The sequence below is a fragment of the Carcharodon carcharias genome, chromosome 10 (assembly GCF_017639515.1).
Source record: "Carcharodon carcharias isolate sCarCar2 chromosome 10, sCarCar2.pri, whole genome shotgun sequence".
Classification (NCBI taxonomy): Eukaryota; Metazoa; Chordata; class Chondrichthyes; order Lamniformes; family Lamnidae; genus Carcharodon; species Carcharodon carcharias.
Genome location: NC_054476.1, coordinates 112229937 through 112251335, shown reverse-complemented (window position 1 = coordinate 112251335; position 21399 = coordinate 112229937). Strand labels below are relative to the sequence as shown.

At 44.8% G+C, this 21399-nt stretch overlaps 1 protein-coding gene across 1 annotated transcript in view; it reads left to right on the top strand.

Annotated features, from left to right (window-relative positions):
- atp2a3 (ATPase sarcoplasmic/endoplasmic reticulum Ca2+ transporting 3) overlaps positions 1-21399 on the top strand; it is a 255948-nt gene that overhangs the window by 117805 nt on the left and 116744 nt on the right. The window lies entirely within an intron of this gene.

Here is a 21399-nt window from a genome sequence, read left to right as displayed (position 1 = left end):
AGTCAGAACATTGTGAGTTCAAGTCCCACCCTAGAGACTTGAGCACATAATCTAGGTTAACTCTTCAGTGCTGTACTGAGGGAGAACTGCGCTGTCAGAGGTGCCGTCCTGCAGGTGAGACTCTTGGGCGGATATAAAAAGATCCCCATGGAACTCTTCAGAGCAGGGGAGTTCTCCCAGTGTCTTGGCCAATATTTGTCCAGCAAGTAATCAAGACAACCCAAAACAAATGGTTTGGCCAGTTGTTTCATTGCTGTTTGTGCGAGCTAGCTTTGCAAAAATTCAGCCACTTTGTTTCCTGTGATATGACAGTGACTACACTGTAAAAGAACTTCATAGGCTGTGAAGTGGTTTGGGATGTCCTGGGATTGTGAAAGACTCTATAAAGACATATGTTTGTTCTTTCATTGAGTACAGGGTCATAACATGAGGCAGTTAGATTATAATGAGCTTCTATTGGAGTAGCATAAGGTCCATAGTACAGGGCTCTAGCAAAGCTGAAGAGAGCAGGAGTGATGATGAGGTAAATTAGGATGCGGTTTGGCAAGGGCAAGTTTGGTTCTAAAATTTTGGGAATTATTGGAGGGCATGGGTAAGACATTCCAAAGTTTTCAGCCATGAATTTGAGTGTGAGATCGTACAATGACTCTTAACCTCAAGCAACGAAACTGTTGACAGATAAGGTAAAAGCAGATGCTGGAAATCTGATACAAAAACAGAGAATGCTGGAAAAACTCAGCAGGTCTGACAGTATCTGTGGAGAGAGAAACAGATAACTTTTCGAGACTGAAGAAGAGTCATATGGACTCGAAACGTTAACTCTGTTTCTCTCTAGATCTGCTGAGTTTTTCCAGCATTTTCTGTTTTTGTTTGACAGACAAGAATATTTGTGGGAACTCGCTGTGTGCAAATTGACCGGTGTGATTTATACTTGGAGCTATAGGGGAACTAAAGAGGGAATTTCAGCAGGTTGATCAGTTTGTCAATACATGTTCTGATCAATTGAACCTTCTATCATTCTCCAGTCTTGTGTGAGCTTTGTGGTGGAGCACATTTTAGAGTTTCAAACATTGATGTCAATCAACAAACTATTCCAGCAAAGGTTAAATCAGGTGGAGCAGCATTGATCTAAGTTATTAATTAGCTGTTACAGAACAAATATTAATTTTGTAGGAACTCCTTGTCACTGGAGCCAGCCACATTCATAACCACGAGCTCTTTGTGGAATAAATAATCAAAGTTGTTCTGTTGCTGGGCTAGTAATCCAGAGGTTGAGAGGAATAATTTATGAGGTAGTTTTTCACAAACACTGGTGCTGGGACTAATGATTTTCACCATTTACAGAAAGTATTTTGAATCAGAGGTATAACTTTAAAATTGGCAAATGACACCATATTGGAAGGTATCAATAAAATTGAAGAGGACTGTGGCAAGATACAAGAAGACATTAGTAAACTTACAGCATAGGGTGTAGATGGTAAAATTTTCAGTGTTGATAAGTGTGAGATGATGCATTTTGGTAAGACGAATAAGAAAGTCACATTCTCCTTGGAAAATAAAACTCTAAATGGGGTAGCTGAGCAAAGGGATCTAGGGGTGAAACATTCACAAATCATTAAAAACAGGAATGTAAACTAACAAGACCATTAAAAAGATTTTCCTTTCTAAAAGGTAGAGTTGGAGACCTGGGAGGTTATAGAACCTTGTATAGAACCTTGGTTAGACCACATTGGGTGTACTGTGTATTTGTACTGTTCTGATATCCATATTACAAAAAGGATATAGAGGCAATGGAGAAAGCTCAATAGATTTACAAGGATGATATGAGAACTAAGAGGTTATAACTTTCAAGAAATTCTGAACGGACTAGGACTCTAGACTCTAGAAAAGAAAGGGCTGAGCAATGACCTTATAGAGGTCGTTAAAATATTGTGAATTGTTTAATTGGGTAAATGTGGAGAAATGGGCCGTATATTCCCCTTTGAAGCAGGTATCATGAGTTGGTCTGTTTCCCCGACATCATGATACTGCCTCCTGCCCAGCAGTGCTTGCCCAAATTATTTTCATGGTGGGGTGGTGGGGATGGGCTGGATTGGAGCCACCACCTCTGGAAATAGGTCCGAGGTAGGAACTGAGGCATGAGGATGCAGAGATGGGCAGGTTAGAAGGCCCATCTTCAATTGCTAGGATATCAAGCCTGTTCTGCATATGAGTGTTAGGCATCCTAGCTTTCATCCTTCACCCCCTACCCCACAACCAGCTCATGCCCCATGACCCCCATATACCCCCCATGTTCACTCAGCCAGTGTCCGTTATGGAGAGAACTCATGAGCCCTATAATAACATTGGGAAGTCTTTGAGATGCTCATGAAACTTCAAAACAAATAAACAGCTATTCAAACTCCACTTGAAAAAAAATCTTAATCCCGTTAACTGAACATAAAACTGTCAAAATAAACAGCCATTCAAAAATGACTTCAAAAAGCATAATCCTCTTAGGAGCACATAACATTATTAATTCAAACTAAATAAATGCATCAACAACCTCTGCTGAGCTGAATCCATTATTGCAGTTTGGAGCTCAGCTAAGCATTCATAATGAAATTCCAGTGCACAATTGTCCCAACAAAACCTCCAGAGCTGAGCACATTAAAGCCTTTGACCTACTGGAATAGATGGCCATCTGCACACTGCTTCAAAGGCTAACAGATGGCTGACCAGTCAGTCAAAGAAAAGATCAAAACACATAGTGCGATTGACACAGTAAAATCTAAACCTGAATACTGATAATACAGTAGAGCACTTTATCCACTGGATAAATTAATCTAATGCATCAGAACACTTTTCCACTTTCATAATTCTGGTTAATTTAATGATTAGTTAAATTTATTTAGTTAAATTTACTAAACAAAGATCCTATCAAGGGGTATTAAGTATAAGATTTAGGAATAAATTCAATAAAAATTCAAAAGAAACTTCTTTACTGCATTAAAAATATACTTATCTACTTATTCACATTATGACATGTGAAGTTAGCAACACCTTTTAAATTTACCTATCAAAAGGTTCCCGACTCCAGATACGACTTTCCCCATGGTTCATGACACCTCTGAGCTAGCGTGAATCACACCTCCTTCAGAAGCCAGCCCAGCTCCCTGAAAATCACAGGAGATTTGAAATCATCACTTTGCAATGGAGCTGCTGGTATCGGGGTTGGTGCATGCGGGTTTGTGACCCACATCTTTATTCTGCTCCCTTAAAGAAAATCCACGACAGGAATGGGGACGGGGGTCCTAAATTTGGCCCGTCTACCTCTTCCTCCTTCCCCACCTGATGTGGGTTTACCCCACGTTGGAACGGCAAAATATTTTTAAAATTCATTTACAGGATGTGGGCGTCGCTGGCTCAGCCAGCATTTTTCAGAAAGTGGTGGTGAGCTGCCTTCTTGAACTGCCGCGGCCCCAGCCCAATCTGCCCATTTGTAGGGAAGCCCAAAACAAGGGGTAATAAATATAAGAGTTAGGAATAAATTCAATAAAAATTCAAAAGAAGCTTCTTTACTCAGAGAGTTGCTAGGATGTAGAATTTGCTACCACATGAAATAATTAAGGCAAGTAGTGTACATGCCCTTAAGGGAAGCTGGATAAGTACATGAGGGAGACAGGTATAAAGGGATATGTAAGTAGACTTAGATGAAATCGGGTGAGAGGAGGCTTATGTGGAGTATAAAAACTGGCATAGACCTGTTGGGCAGAATGACCTGTTTCTGTGCTGTAAACGCTATGCAACGTCAAATCCCAACTTCCCAGTTTAAGAATTTGAATTCAGTTTTAAAAACCTGGATATAAAAAACCTGGCATTAGTAAAAGTGACCATGAAACCATTGGCTTGTCATAAAAAACCCAACGCTTCACCAACATCCTGCAGTAAAGCAAACTTGCTGCCTGTAGTGAATTTGAGCCTGATGTGTCCCATAACCCAGATAATGACTTGGATTATATGCCCCAGTGTGGGTTGGCAGGTTTGGTAGGGGAGGATTTCTATGGCCGCTGTTCTCAGCATCTACCCTCCCCAGCCATATTTTACCCATGGTTGGAGAGGCATCGGGAGGCTTGCTCATCCATGTGCCATTTGGGGCCCTAAAGTGGCCCACTAATGATCACTTAAAGGCCTCCTCCTGCCACCACTGGGATTTTACCCGTGGACAGGAGGAGGCCTGCAGCAAGTGTGAATCCTGACAGCTTCACTGCTAGGGCCGGTGGTGGGCAAGGGATCCTCTTTCACAAGCTCCCTCAGGGGATTGGAGGCCGCCCACGAAGTCTTCCCACCCCCACATATCCCCTCCCCCATCCCCTTCCTCCCCCAACTCTACACACTGTCCGCTTTGTTGACTAACCTTCGTGTCCAGCTCCATTGACGAGTGCCCTTGTGGACTGGATGCGGTCCCAGCAATGGCCACTGCTCCCAGTGGCACTGCTGGGACCTGAGAATTTCTAGCCATTTGATTGGCTGATGGCACACTGAGGTGGACTTCCTTCCCAGGTTGGTGTGGAAGTTTCACCTCACGCCATTTAATAGCTTGATGGCTGTTAAAGGACTGCAGGATGGGGGTGCCAGCCAAGTGGGGGCGGGCTCACACCCAGCATTTATGTCAGAGACATGGGGACTTTGCCTCCAATGTAAAATCCTAGCCAATATGATTGAATGTTATCTTGCAGTGACCTAGTAAGCCATTCAGTTGTATCTGACCACTTGGTTAAGAAAGAAAGAGCCCCAAGGCAGTTAGGGAAGGACAATAAATATGGCCTTGCCATGTGAGAATGAATAAAATTAAATGTAAATGCATAAATAAACCTTGCTCTTAAATTTTAAACTGTAGCATCTCCGTCCCCTTTAAACAAAGCAAAGGATGATCAGTTCTGTCAATTTGGAATTGTTAGTCAGTTTTATTTTAGTGTTGCTTTGGCCCAGCAGGAAGCACTCTCACCTGAATGTGAAGTTTGTGGCTTCAAGTCCCATTTAGGACTTGAGAACACAAACTAGGCTGACAATCCGGTGAAGTCTGAAGACAGTGACACATTATCAGAGATCCCAGAGATGGCCTGAAGGTGCTGGGAATATGGTTCGGAGGGACCAGGGCATGTGTTAGAAACTGGAATGAGCGAGTGTCTATCGTAAAAAGGAAACTGGGCATGTGGGAGCGACGCTCCCTCTCCATTGCGGGTAAGAACCTGGTCATCAGGTGTGAGGCACTCTCGCTGTTGCTGTACGTGGCGCAGGTCTGGCCCATTCCACACTCCTGTGTGGTGGCAATCACCCGAGCCATCTTCCGCTTTATCTGGAGGTCGAAAATGGATAGTGTCTGCAGGGACACGATGTACAAGCCTCTAGATAAAGGGGGAAAAAACGTGCCCAACATCGCCCTCATACTGATGGCCACCTTTGTGTGCGGCTGCATCAAGCGGTGCGTAGACCCTCAGTATGCAAACACCAAGTGTCACTACATGCTGAGGTTCTACCTGTCCCCGGTGTTGCGAAGGATGGGTCTGGCCATGATGGCGCGGAATGCTCCAAGTATTTGGACCGTGCCGTACCACCTGTCCCTTGTGGGAAAATTTATGCAGAGAAACACCTTCGACCACAAGTCCGTCAGGCAGTGGTCGGCACGTAACATCTTAAAGGCCCTGAGGGAAAAGGAGAGGGTGGATCCTGTGGGATGGTTCCCTGAGTAGACTGACAAAGTCATTTGGCAGAATGCCTCATCACCAGAACTTTCCAACAAACACCAAGATGTAGCTTGGCTGGTGGTGAGAAAGGCCCTCCCTGTAAGATCCTTCCTACACGCCAGGAGTCTCACCCCCTCTGCACGTTGCCCTCGCGGTGGCTGTGGTGGGGAAGAGACCATTGTTCACCTCCTTGTAGATTGTGTCTTTGCAAAGAAGGTCTGGAGAGGGATGCAGTGGTTGCTGTCGATGTTCATCCCGAGCAGTTCTGTGACAGAGGACTCTGTGCTCTACGGGCTGTTCCCAGGGACACACACCGAGACAAACATCAACTGCAGCTGGAGGATCATCAACTCGGTGAAAGACGCTCTTTGGTCTGTCCGAAACTTGTTGGTTTTCCAGCGCAGAGTTGTCCCCGACCGAGTGTAGCGGACTAGCACTTTCCAAGGTCCAGGACTACGTGCTGAGGGACACAGTTAAGCTTGGGGCAGCCGCTGCAAAGGCGCAATGGGGAAGGGTCGCTGCCTAAGACCTTGCTGCCACAGTGCACTGGGGGGGCTGGGAACTGTAAAGAGCCCCTCAGTCTGTACAGATTAAAATTTATGTCTGCCAATGATTGAAATTTTCATTGTTTTTTCTGAAGCACCTTGTGTTTTCAGTTTGTAAAAGTTGAACCTTTGTATTTTTGTAATGGTGATTTAAAAAGTTTCGAAATGTTTTTGAAGATTTATGAATAAAGTATATTTTTGCAAAAAAAAACACATTATCAGAGATCCCACCCTTCACATAAGATGCTAAATGGAGGAGTTATCTGCCTCTTCCGACAGCTGATGTGGATGTTGAAAAGATTCCACATCTCTATCCAGGGAAGAGAAGTGTCCTGCTGGTTCCCAGGCTAACATATCTCTGTCAATCAACACAAACAGAAGGAATCAACCTAACATTCATCTTGTGGGTGCTTCTAAAAAGATAAGTTGCATGTACATAGTCCCTTTTGTGACCTCAGGTCATCCCAAGGAGCTTTGTAGATGGCTATGTAGTTTTGAAGTAGTCATCACTGTGGTAATATATGAACACAGCAGCCAAATTAAGCTCAGTCCTACATACAGCAATTCAATAGTGACCAGATAATCTTTCTGTTGTGGTTTAGTTGAGAATTAAATATTGGAAATAGTGGCAAGGAATTTTTTAACATCCACAAGCTCTCAGCTTAATGTCTTATCTAAAAATTGGCTTTTGACTGTGCAGCCCTCCCTTAGTACTGCACTGAGGTGTCAATCTGGTGTAACTGCTCATTTCATCTCTAGATTGATGAGGTTTGATTATATCCATGATTGGATACAAATGATGTATTGGTTGAAAAGCTTTGCCATAAGATCATAGGAACAGGAGAAGGCCATTCAGCCCTTCGAGTCTGTTCCATCTATAATGAGATCGTGGTTGAGCTGTGACCTAACTTCATATACCTGCCATTGCCCCATATCCCTTAATATCTTTGGTTAACAAAAATGTATCAATTTAAGGTTTAAAATTAACAATTGATCTAGCATCATCTGCCGTTTGCAGAAATGTATTTTTTTCATTCATTCACGGGATGTGGGTGTCACTGGCTGGCCAGCATTTATTGCCCATCCCTAATTGCCCTTGAGAAGGTGGTGGTGAGTTGCCTTCTTGAGCCGCTGCAGTCCATGTGGTGTAGGTACACCCTCAGTGCTGTTAGGGAGGGAGCTCCAGGATTTTGACCCAGCGACAGTGGAGGAACAGCAATATATTTCCAAGTCAGGATGGTGAGTGATTTGGGGGGGGCACTTCCAGGTGGTGGTGTTCCCAGGTGTCTGCTGCCCTAGTCCTTCTAGATGGTGGTGGTCGTGGGTTTGGAAGGTGCTGTCTAAGGAGCCTTGGTGAGTTCCTTCAGTGCATCTTGTAGATGGTACACACTGCTGCTACTGTGCGTCAGTGGCGGAGGGAGTGAATATCTATGGATGTGTTGCCAACCAAGCGGGCTGCTTTGTGCTGGATGGTGTCAAGCTTCTTGAGTGTTGTTGGAGCTGCACTCATTCAGGCAAGTGGGGAGTATTCCATCACACTCCTTACTTGTGCCTTTTAGATGGTGGACAGGCTTTGGGGAGTCAGGAGTTGAGTTACTCGTTGCAGGCTTCCTGGCCTCTGACCTGCTCTTGTAGCCACAGTATTTATATGGCTAATCCAGTTCAGTTTTTGGTCAATGGTAAGCCCCAGGATGTTAGTAGTGGGGGATTCAGTGATGGTAATGCCATTGAATGTCAAGGGGCGATGGTTGGATTCTCTCTTTTTGGAGATGGTCATTGCCTGGCACTTGTGTGATGTAAATGTTATTTAGCAATTTTTTGCCCAAGCCTGGATTTTGTCCAAGTCCTGCTGCATTTGGACATGGACTGCTTCAATATCTGAGGAATCGCAACTAGTGCTGAACGTTGTGCAATCATCAGCAAACATCCCCACTTCTGATCCTATGATGGAAGGAGGGTCATTCTTGAAGTAGCTTAAGATGGTAGGGCCGAGAACACTATCCTGAGGAACTCTTGCAGTGATGTCCTGGAGCTGTGATGATTGATCTCCACCAGTCACAACCATCTTCCTTTGTGCTAGAAAATACTCCAACCAGTGGAGAGTTTTCCCCCGATTCCATTGACTGTAGTTTTGCTAGGGCTCCTTGATGCCACACTCGGTCAAATGCCCTTGATGTCAAGGGCAGTCACTCTCACCTCACCTTGGGAGTTCAGCTCCTTTGTCCATAGTTGAACCTGCAATGAGTTCAAGAGCTGAGTGATCCTGGCAGAATCCAAATTGGCGTCAGTGAGCAGGTTATTGCGAAGCAAGTGCAACTTGATAGCAGTGTTGATGACCCCTTCCATCACTTTACTGATGACTGAGAGTTAGGCGGTAATTGGCCAGGTTGGATTTGTTCCACATGATACCAAGAAATGGCTGAAAACACTGGATAGTGCAACAGCTATGGGCCCTGACAATATTCCGGCAAAAGTACTGAAGACTTGTGCTCCAGAACTTGCCACGCCCCTAGCCAAACTATTCCAATACAGCTACAATACTGGCATCTACCCATATATGTCCTGTACACAAAAAGCTGGACAAATCCAAGCTAACCAATTACCGCCCCATCAGTCTACTCTCCATCATCAGTAAAGTAATGGAAGGGGTCATCAACAGTGCTATCAAGTGACACTTGCTTAGCAACAACTGCTCATTGATGCACAGTTTGGATTCCGCCAGGGCCACTTAGCTCCTAACCATGGTTACAGCCTTGGTTCAAACATGGACAAAAGAGCTGAACTCCTGAGGTGAGGTGAGAATGACTGCCCTTGACATCAAGGCAGCATTTGACCAAGTGTGGCATCAAGGAACCCTAGCAAAATTGGAGTCAATGGGAATCAGGGAAAGCTCTCTGCTGGTTGGAGTCATACCTAGCACAAAGGAAGATAGTTGTGGTTGTTGGAGGTCAGTCATCTCAGCTCCCGCAGGAGTTCCACAAGGTAGTGTCCTCGGCCCAACCATCTTCAGCTGCTTCATCAATGACCTTCCTTCCACCATAAGGTCAGAAGTGGGGATGTTCGCTGATGATTGCACAATGTTCGGCACCATTCACAACTCCTCAGCTACTGAAGCATATCCATGTCCAAATGCAGCAAGACCTGGACAATATCCAGGCTTGGGCTGACAAGTGGCAAGTAACATTTGCGCCACAGAAGTGTCAGGCAATGACCATTTCCAACCAGAGAGAATCCAATCATCGCCCCTTGATGTTCAATGGCATTACCATCGCTGAATCCCCTACTATAAACATCCTGAGGGTTACCATTGACCAGAATCTGAACTGAACTAGCCCTATAAATACTGTGGCTACAAGAACAGGTCAGAGGCTAGGAATCGTGCAATGAATAACTTGCCTCCTGACTCCCCAAAGCCTGTCCGCCACTTACAAGGCACAGGTCAGGAATGTGATGAAATACTCTCCACTTGCCTGGATGAGTGCAGCTCCTTCAACACTAGAAGCTGGACACCGTCCAGCACAAAGCAGTCTGCTTGATTGGTACCACATCCACAAACATTCACTCCCTCCACCACCAATGCACAGTAGCAGCAGTGTGTACCATCTACAAGATGCACAGCAGGAATTCACCAAGGCTCCTTAGATAGCACCTTCCAAACCCACGGCCACTACCATCTAGAAGGACAAGGGCAACAAATAAACGGGAACACCAGCACCTGGAGGTTCTCCTCCAAGTCACTCACCATCCTGACTTGGAAATATATCACCGTTCCTTCACTGTTGCTGGGTCAAAATCCTGGAACTCCCTCACAGCACTGTGAATGTATCTGCACAACATGGACTGCAGCAGTTTAAGAAAGCAAGTCACCACCACCTTCTCAAGGGCAACTAGGGATAGGCAATAAATGCTGGCCCAGCCAGCGAAGCCCACATCCCATGAATGAATTTAAAAAAAATCTCTCCTAGCAACTTAATCCTTGGGACTGGGTATTCACTGAGTCCGGATGACTTGAGAGCCCTTTAAAGGTGGTGGGTGGGTCCTGATCCTGGGATTCCTGACCCCATTCGCAGACTGTCCGATTTCCAGGAGTGCCTTTAAAGGGTGGTAAGCCCACACCTGGCACTCCCGACTTGGCCAGCTCCATTGCGGAGATAGGTATGTCCTATTCTTCCGCAACTTTCATGGAGTCGGACCAGGTTATTCAAGAACCATGGTTCTCAGCCCTTCAGAGGATTCATGAACCCTAGTGTGCATGAGGGGACCTTTTAAAAGGTGAATTCCTATACAGAGTGTGTAGTGGGTCAGTGGGCGCGGAAGTGCCCATTGCTCGGCATAGGGGGCTTGTGACATGAGGAGTGGGTGGAGGGACATATCTTGGCATAGAGGCCATCAGGGGGCATGGGTGGGTATGGTGGAGTGCCATAGGGGGGAATGAGGGGCCATGGAGGATGTGTGGACGAGATTAGATTGGCATAGAAACATACAATGTAGGAACAGGAGTAGGTCATTCGGCCCTTCGAGCCTGCTCCGCCATTCAATATGATGATGGCTGATCCTCTAACTCAACGCCATACTCCCACTCTCTGCCCATACTCCTTGTCGCCTTCAGTGTCTAGAAATCTGTCTATTTCCTTCTTAAATATATTCAGTGACTTGGCCTCCACAGCCTTCTGTGGTAGAGAACTCCATATGTTCACCACTCTCTGAGTGAACAAACTTCTCCACATCTCAGTCCTAAACGGCTTACCCCGTATCCTGAGATTGTGACCCTGTGTTCTGGACCCTCTCACCACAGGAAACATCATCCCTGCATCCAGTCTGTCCAGCCCTGTCAGAATTTTATAAGTTTCCATGAGATCCCCTCTCATTCTTCTAAACTCCAGTGAATATGGGTCTAGCTGGCCGAATCTCTCCTTATGCGACAATCCTATCATCCCAGGAATCAGTCTGGTGAACCTTCGTTGTACTCCCTCTATGGCAAGTACATCCTTTCTCAGATAAAGAGACCAAAACTGCACACAATACTCCAGGTGTGGTCTCACCAAGGCCCTGTACAGCTGCAGTAACACATCCTTGCTCCTGCACTCAAGTCCTCTCGCGTTGAAGGCCAACATACCAGTTACCTTCTTAACTGCTTGCTGCACCTGCATGCTTGCTTTTAGTGATTGGTGTATAATGACACCCAAGTTCCTTCGTATATCAACGTTTTCCAATCTATCACCATTAAAATAATAGTCTGCCATTCTGTTTTTCCTACCGAAGTGGATAACTTTACACTTATCCACGATATATTGCATCTGCCATGTATCTGCCCACTCACTCAACTTGTCTAAATTGCCTTGAAACCTCTAAACATCCTCCTCACCACTCACATTCCTACCTAGTTTCGTGTCGTCAGCAAACTTGGAAATAATACATTTGATTCCCTCATCCAAATGATTGATATATTATTGTGGATAGCTGGGGCCCAAGCATTGATCCCTGCAGTACCCCACTAGTCACTGACTACCTCTCAGAAAAAGACCCATTTATTTCTATTCTCTGTTCCCTGTCAGTTAACCAATTCACAATCCATGTCAATTTGGGGCTTGACGGGCCATGTGGAGTGGTTGGAGTGCCATAGCTTGGCATGGAGGGTATGAGGGACCACAGGGGTGAATGAATACCATAGTTTGGCATGAAGAGCATGAGGAGCCATAGAGGGTGGGTGGAAGACATGAAGTGGCATGGGGAGTGTGTTGGTGGGTGAGGGTGTGTGAGGGGTGAGGGCTGAAGGGCCATTTTGTTTTTATTTTAATTGGGATGAAGTCCCACAGCACTGAGGCAGGCCTTTTAAACAACCTACCTCTGCAGTCAGCCGTCCCTGTGGCTGTTTCCGATTTCTTTCCTGGGTTGGCTAGCCCAACTCCAGCCCACTGCCTCCGTCTCCTGACTTTGACAATCCTGCTTTTGTGGGCACTTTTTGCTGAGTTGGGCGTGTCGAGCTAGGAATTTTCCTGACTTCCGCTATCCACCTTGAAGATGAAAATCCAACCCTTGGGGTCCATTTATCATTCTGGTAAATCTACGCTGTGATCCCTCCAATGTCAATATATCCGATATATCCTTCCTAAGGTGAACACAGTTCTCCAGGTGTTATATAAATAGGGTTTTGTATAACTGTCATGTGTCTTCAAGCCCCTTGTATTCTAGTCCCCTGGAGAAAAGGCCAAGTATTTTTCATTATTTTCTGTAACTGTTCCTGACATTTTAATGATATGTGGACTTGGAACTCTAAGTCTCTTTGGACCTCCACTGTGTCCAGCTTTTCACTATTTAGAGAGTACCCTGTTCTATCTTGTTTCGGTCCAAAATGGATGACCTCACATTTGTTGACACTGAATTCTATTTGCCCTATCTTTGTCCATTCATTTAATTATCAATTTCTCTGCAATTTTATGCCTTCATCTACACTGCTTAAAATCCCACCAACCTTTGACAAACTTGGATGCGTGGCTCTCTGTCCCATCCTCTAAGTTGTTAATAAATACAGTGAATGACTGGGGCCCCAATATAAATTCTCGTGGGATATCACTAGTCACATCCTGGCATTTAGAATATCCACCCATCATCTCTACTCTATTTCCTGCCATTCAGACAGTTACCTAACCAGGTCCATAATTTGCCTTCAATTCCATAATCTTGAATTTTAGCAAGCAATATCTTATTAGGGACTTTACTGAATGCCTTATAAAGATAAATAACATGCAGACTGATCCCCCTGTCAACTACCATAATCACCTCTTCATCAAGCATGGTCTATCCTTTACAAATCCAAGGTGGCTCTCTCTTATTAACTGAACATTTTAAAGGTACTCCATCATCCTGCCCTCTGTTATAAACTCTAGTAACTTTCCAACAATCGATGTTAGGCTATCTAGTCTGTGCTGTGTGCAGAATTGACTGCTGCATTTCCCATATAACAATGATTACACTTCAAGAGTAAATAACTGCTTGCAAGTGCTTAGCTGTGAAAGGCACTATATAAATGCAAGTCTTTCTTTGTTTTCTTTCAAGCTGTTGCTTCATAACACCAGTGCAAAGCATATAACACTGCAGAGATCTGAGCTTCTGTATTGTCTTCCCATAGCTGTTAGTTTACTCAACACTTTTTTCAATAGGTAACTGAGACACAGATTTAATGTTATTAAAAACAAAAAACTGCGGATGCTGGAAATCCAAAACAAAAACAGAATTACCTGGAAAAACTCAGCAGGTCTGGCAGCATCGGCGGCGAAGAAAAGAGTTGACGTTTTGAGTCCTCATGACCCTTCAACAGAACTAGGTGAATCCAAGGAGAGGGGTGAAATATAAGCTGATATTTCACCCCTCTCCTTGGATTCACCTAGTTCTGTTGAAGGGTCATGAGGACTCAAAACGTCAACTCTTTTCTTCTCAGCCGATGCGGCCAGACCTGCTGAGTTTTTCCAGGTAATTCTGTTTTTGTCTTTAATGTTATTGTTTTGCGTGTTAAGGGAGTTGATGGCTGTGAGTGTTGTTTACAATGAATTTGTTTTGGGTGCCCATGGGTTGTGCAAGTTGAGTTTGAGCTCTTCTTTCTAGAGAGCGGTTCCTCCCATTTAACTATTTGCTTCTTGTTGGTCAGAGCTAAATAATGTGGTTCTTATATCAATTGAAATGCCATTTTTATTTGCCCTAATCATTTAAGAACTTGGCCGGAAAATTTGAATACTTCTAAATACCACATGTCTTTCTGAAAGCCTCCAAATTTACCCAGCTGCCACTTGGCAGCAGAAGTCAAGTAAGGTATGAGTAACAAAAAAAACCATGGGCCTCAAAATGATATCGAGAAAGGCTGTTGTCTGGTTCAAATCTGAAATATCAACCGTCACAGCCATTTTTGATGTATCTTTATTGAAGCTCATTTGATTCACCTCCAGCCAGCCATTGGCATCAGTTCCTGTTTCTCAAGTAACTAAGCTGAGGGTGGAAGATAAGACAGCAGAGTGGTCAACATAACTTGTGATTAAGCTAGAACGTTAGGTGTGATTGACAGACACAGCCAATAAAAAACGTTAGCACTGGCTAGAAAGATGTTGAGATTAAGTTTGTCCTCTGATGCCTGGCTGAAGAGTATCTGAAGAGTTTTGTATTTAGACGTCAAACTCTTGAGTTCTAGCTGATTGTTCCTAGCACTGTCTTTTAAGGTCTGCAGATCGTGGATTTTAAAAAGCCCTGTGTTTAGCCACCGAGTGTTCCTTGAAGATCACTAAATCAACACTGGGTAATCTTCCCATCATTCAGTCATTACTAGATACACTTGGCTGTTAATATTTGATATGTACTAACAATAGTCAGAACTCATTGAACTGTATGTCAGTGTTCAGTAATTGATATGGCAAATTGATAAATCATAAATTAATGCTTGATAAAATAATGAGCATTGATTGGATACTTAAAGCACCACAATCCCGAGTTTCTTCGGAATTGACTTACAAGTCACATAAATAAAGCATAGCGAAAGGCCCAGAATAGGAGAGAGACCACAGCACAGCTAAATTACCAGCAATTGTTGCTGGCATTTATTGCCCATCTTTTGTTGCCCAAAAAGTCAGTGGTGTTGGGTCCTCTTGAATTACTGCAATAATAATGATCTGATACAACTAAGTAGTTTGCTCCGAGGGCAGTACTGAGGGTGCATCAGACTGGCATCACTTGTAGGCCAGACAGATTAAGGACAGCAAGTTCCCTTTCCTAAAGGACATCAGTGAACCCAATGTGACACCCAGGTTCAAATTCTCAAAACGCCACGGTGAGATTTGTACACACTTATGTGGAACTAATCCAATAACATAACCATAGCACTACTGTAATCCACCATTGTTGGCTGAAGTTGATACTGGTGTAGTTCGAAATGAAAGTATGGCAGTGAAATCCCCAACTACACCTAATTAACACATGATAGAAATCAAACATAGGGGAGGACCTAATCTAAATGTGATCTCAGAAATCTATAAGGGGTGGGGAATTGGAATGGGGTGTTGTGAGAGATGTCAAAGCTAGGGTAACAGAAAGTCATGAGACAGAAAGTGGGTGCAGCTGGAAGATTTTCACTCTGGATACACAGATTGGGAGAGGCGATGAGATGGGGGTTCACCGCATTTTGAGTAGTTTTGAGGACTATTATTTTTGTACTTATGGCTAGTTGGTTCATCACATGATCATGTTTAGGAGTGTTGCCAATTTTATGGAATGGTTATTTTCTCAAAGGGTCTTTGCCAGGGAATGTAGGGGGATTTACAAAGTCAATCCTACTTCACTGATAAGTGATTGTCATCGGTAGGGCCTTGTATAGTGAGTACTTTGAAGGCATTGATTGATACTCAGATCAATGCCATTCTTGACTGCAGTGTTGTGGTTGTACAGTAAGCTGATTTAATACTGTTTATTGCTTTTATCCCTCCTGATTTTTTTTTAACTCACTAAAGCTGGAAGGTGGTAAATGAACTCTCTGATCCCAATTGCTCACTTCTTCTGCATATTTCTTCAGTGTGGTAGTCTGCAGATTTTCACAATTAGCCTCTGCTTAACAGGCTTGCTTTGAAGTAGGATAAAAGCAAAAAACTGCGGACAGTCTATAACCAATATCCATTACAAGCCTACCGACTCCCACAGCTACCTTGACTACAGCTCCTCACACCCCGCTTCCTGTAAGGACTCCATCCCATTCTCTCAGTTCCTTCACCTCCGTCGCATCTGTTCTGATGATGCCACTTTCAAAAACAGTTCCTCTGACATGTCTTCCTTCTTCCTTAACCGAGGTTTTCCACCCACGGTGGTTGATAGGGCTCTCAACCGTGTCTGGCCCATCTCCCACGCATCCACCCTCACACCTTCCTCTCCCTCCCAGAACCATGATAGGGTCCCCCTTCTCCTCACTTATCATCCCACCAGCCTCCTCATTCAAAGGATCATTCTCCGCCATTTCCGCCAACTCCAGCATGATGCCACCACCAAACACATCTTCCCTTCACCCCCCCCGGCGGCATTCCGCAGGGATTGTTCCCTCTGGGACACCCTGGTCCACTTCTCCATCACCCCCTACACCTCAACCCCCTCCCACGGCACCTTCCCATGCAACCGCAGAAGGTGCAACACCTGCCCCTTTACTTACCCCCTCCTCACCATCCAAGGGCCCAAACGCTCCTTTCAAGTGAAGCAACATTTCACTTGCACTTCCCTCAATTTAGTCTACTGCATTCGCTGCTCCCAATGCGGTTTCCTCTACATTGGAGAGACCAAACACAGACTGGGTAACCGCTTTGTGGAACACCTTTGGTCTGTCCATAAGCATTACCCAGACCTCCCTGTCACTTGTCATTTCAACACACCACCCTGTTCTCATGCCCACATGTCCGTCCTTGGCCTGCTGCAAGGTTCCAGTGAAGCTCGACACAAACTGAAGGAACAGCACCGACTAGGCACTTTACAACCTTCCGGACTGAATACTGAGTTCAACAACTTTAGATCATGAGCTCTCTCCTCCATCCCCACCCCCTTTCCGATCTCCCTTTTTTCTAATAATTTATATCTATTTTTCTTTTCCCACCTATTTCCATTATTTTTAAATGTACTTCCATCCATTGTTTTATCTCTACCTTTTAGCCTATTTTGATTCCTTCCCCCCACCCCACCCCCACTAGCACTATCTGTACCTTGCTTGTCCTGCTTTCTACCCTTAATGTCACCTATTAGCACATTTCTTAGCTAATATCACCATCGTCAACACCTCTTTGTGCTTTTTTCTATGACAGCTTTTGGCAATCTCCCCTATCACTGGCCCTCTATCCAGCTCTACCTGTCCCACCCCCTTTAAACCAGCTTATATTTCACCCCTCTTCTATTTTTCCTTAGTTCTGTTGAAGAGTCATACGGACTCTAAACATTAACTATGTTCCTCTCCGCAGATGCTGTCAGACTTGCTAAATTTTTCCAAGTATTTTTATTTTTGTTTTTGCTTTGGAGTAGGGTGGCTAGAGTTCATTTCCTTTGCTGTGGTCAAGCAAGATAGTAAAGTTGAGGAATGCATAGCTTCAGCTTGTCTTTAGTGGCAAGATTTGACTGACAGATTGTAGTCTGTTGTGCGAGTTTCTCTACATGATTGCTGTGCAATTAATTATGCCCCATAATTTCCTCATTCCTTTTTCCCATCCTGTTCCATTTGAGCAGTAGGTTGGTGCAAGGAACAGGTTTCTGCACAATTGCCATTCACCATCACTGAAAATGAAGGCTACTGATTTTTCACATGTCACATTTGTTGCTTAGAATCCAGCTAAGCTTAGAGATCTCATTGTAGGAAACAGGGCAGCCAATTTACGCACATCAATGTTCCACAAACAACACCAAAATAATTGGTCTGCTTGATAGTACAGAAATTGAATATTGCTGAAAAGAGAGATGTTGCAGAAGCTTTTCATCTTGCACTGATCAGGGCAAAGGCAAGAATACTAAATTTCGAACGATCATAACAATTTATATTACAGAAGAAAAGGGGTGTTAATTACTTGGCAAATTGACTCTGATTGGCCAAGGTATTTCCATGGAGAAAGCAAAGAGGAGCGATAGGCTCCCCAAGCTCCCAATTAATTCAAAGGAGACACAGGGCTTGAACATATTCCTTTTATTTGCAGAGAATGGGTCCCTGTGTTTGAATGTTTGTCACTTCCAGCGAGCATAAATAAGCCATGTTGTGAGCCTGACGGATTATCTTAAAATGATTGTTGGTGGAGGATTAGCACACTCAGGATTGTTCAGCAAGTGCTGCCCTCTCATGGAATCACATCTAACAGTAGACGTTTTGTTTTGGGTTCTGCAAGCTTGTTGATTACAGCCTGTACTATGCTTATTACAAACAGCCAGAGGAACTTGCTGTTTGATTTAATCAGCCAATCATTGGGACGTACAGCCTGGCATTGCACAGGCACTGAAATTCATACAAGATGTCGTTCAATTATGTGGTAGGCAGAAATCTCTATTTGCCAGGACCCTGAACAGATCTCCTCTGTTCTTCTTTGCATTGTTATCTGAGGGTATAGATGGGGCCTTATTTTGACATCTCACCCAAAAGATGGCACTCCAACAGAGGCGAGAAGGCGGTGGAGTCCCCATCCTGCACCATCCCACCCTATCAAATGCTGTTCCCCCTCTGAACTTGCCTGCAGGGGATGGGGGTCTGGGGGGTGGTGGTGGCAGTGGGGGAGGCATTCAACTCTGCCTGTAGCCTGCAGGAAATGGAAATATCATTCTTATTAATGTACACATTCATACAAGATTGAGGTGGAGTCATGTTGTCAAGGTAACCTAATGGGAATTCTATATTGCAAACAGGTTAATGCCTTATCTGATAGAATGATACTGGGGTTTAGAGGGTTAAATTGCAAGTATAGATTGCAGGAACCTGGCTTGTATTCTCTCAGTTTAGATGGTTAAAGGGCAATGGCATGGTGGTATTGTCTGGACTAGTAATCCAGAGACCCAGGGAATGCTCTGGGGACCCGAGTTCGAATCCTACAATGGCAAATGGTGGAATTTGAATTCAGTTAAAATCTAGAATTTTTGATGACCAGATGTCAATTGTCATAAAAACCCATCTGGATCACTAATGTCCTTCAGGGAAAGGTCTGACCCACATGTGACTCCAGACCCACAACAATGTGGTTGACCTCTCTGAAATGGCCGAGCAAGCCACTCAGTTGTATCACACCACTAAAAAGTCTAAAAGGAATGAAACCAGACTGACCACTAGGCATCAACCTAGGCACTGGAAACGACAAACCCAGCCCTGTCAAGCCTGCAAAGTTATTCTTACTAACATCTGGGGGCTAGTACCAAAATTAGGAGAGCTGCCTTACAGCTTGACATGGTCATCCTCATGGAATCATACCTTACAGATAATGCCCCAGACACCACTATCACTATCCCTGGGTATGCCCTGTCCCACCAGCAGGACAGAACCAGCAGAGGTGGTGGCACAGTGGTTGTACATGGAAGGGAGTTGCCCTGGGTGTCCTCAACATCGACTCCAGACCCAGAATGTCTCATGGCATTGTGACGAACATAGGCAAGTAAACCTCCTGCTGATTATCATGTACCGCACCCCACCCCCCGCCCCTGCTCAGCTGATGAATCAGTGCTCCTCCATGTTGAACATCACTTGGAGGAAGCACTGAGGGTGGAAAGGTTGCAGAATGTACTCTAGGTGGGAGACTTCAATGTCCATCACCAAGAGTGGCTCAGTAGCACCACTACTGACTGAGCTGGTTGAGTCCTAAACGACATAGCTGCTAGACTGGGTCTGCGGCAGGTGTTGAGGGAACCAACAAGAAGGAAAAACATAATTGACCTCATCCTCACCAACCTACCTTTTGTAGATGTATCTGTCCATGACAGTGTCGGTAATGGTGACCACTGCACAGTCCTTGTAGAGACGAAGTCCTATCTTCACATCGAGGATACCCACCACCGTGCTAAATGGGATAGATTTGGAATAGATCTAGCAACTCAACTGGCCAACCATGAGGCGTTGTGAACCATCAGCAGCAGCAGAATTACACTCAACCACAATCTGTAACCTCATGGCTTGACATATCCCCCACTCTACCATTACCACCAAGCCAGGGGATCAACCCTGGTTCAATGAAGAGTGCAGCAGGGCATCCCAAAAGCAGCATCAGGGATACCTAACAATGAGATGTCAACCTAGTGAAGCTACAATACAGAATTACTTGTGCGCCAAACAATATAAGCAGCAATTGATAGACAGAGTTAAGTGATTCCACACCCAACAGATCAGATCTAAGCTCTGCTGTCCTGCCATATTTAGCCATGAATGGTGGTGGACAATTAAACAACTCACTGGAGGAGGAGGTTCCACAAATATCCCCATCCTCAATGATGGAGGAGCCCAGCACATCAGTGCAAAAGAAATGGCTGAAGCATTTGCTACAATGTTCAGCCAGTAATGCTGAGTGGATGATCCATCTTGGCCTCCTCCGGAGGTCCCCAGCCTCACAGATGCCAGTCTTCAGCCAATTCAATTCACTCCACATGATATCAAGAAATGTCTGAAGGCATTGGATACTGCAAAGGCCATGGGCCTGAACAATATTCCGGCAATAGCTATGAAGGCTTGTGCTCCAGAACTTGTCGCGCCCCTAGCCAAGCTGTTCCAATGCAGCTACAACACTGGTATCTACCCAGCAATGTGGAAAACTGCCCAGGTATGTCCCACACAGGACAAATCCAACCTGGCCACTTACTGTCCCATCAGTCTACTTTCGATCGTCATTAAAGTGATGGAAGGGGTCATCAACAGTGCTATCAAGCAGCATTTACTTAGCATAACCTGCTCACTGATGCTCAGTTTGGGTTCTGTCAAGGCCACTCAGCTCCTAACCTCATTACAGCCTTGGCTCAAACATGGACAGAAGAGCTGAATTCCCGAGGTGAGGTGAGAGTGACTGCCCTTGACAGTAAGGTCGCATTTGACCGAGTGTGGCATCAAGGAGCCCTAGCAAAACTGGAATCAATGGGAATCAGGGGGAAAACTCTCCGTTGGTTGGAGTCATACCGAGCACAAAGGAAGATGGTTGTGGTTGTTGGATGTCAGTCATCTCAGCCCCAGGACATCACTGCAGGAGTTCTACAGGATAGTGTCCTAGGCCCAACCATCTTCAGCTGCTTCATCAATGATCTTCCTTCCAACATAGGGTCAGAAGTGGGGAGGTTCGCTTATGATTGCACAATGTTCACCATTCGTGACTCCTCAGACGCTGAAGCAGTCCATGTCCAAATGCAGCAAGACCTGGACAATATCCAGGCTTGGGCTGATAAGTTGGAAGTAACACCACAAGTGTCAGGTAATGACCATCTCCAACAAGAGAGAATCTAAACATTGCCCCTTGACATTCAAAGCATTACCAACGCTAAATCCCCCACTATCAACATCCTGGAGGTTACCATTGACCAGAAACTGAACTGGACTAGCCATATAAATACTGTGGCTACAAGAGTAGGTCAGAGGCTGGAAATCCTGCGGTGAGTAACTCACCTCCTGACTCCCCAAAGCC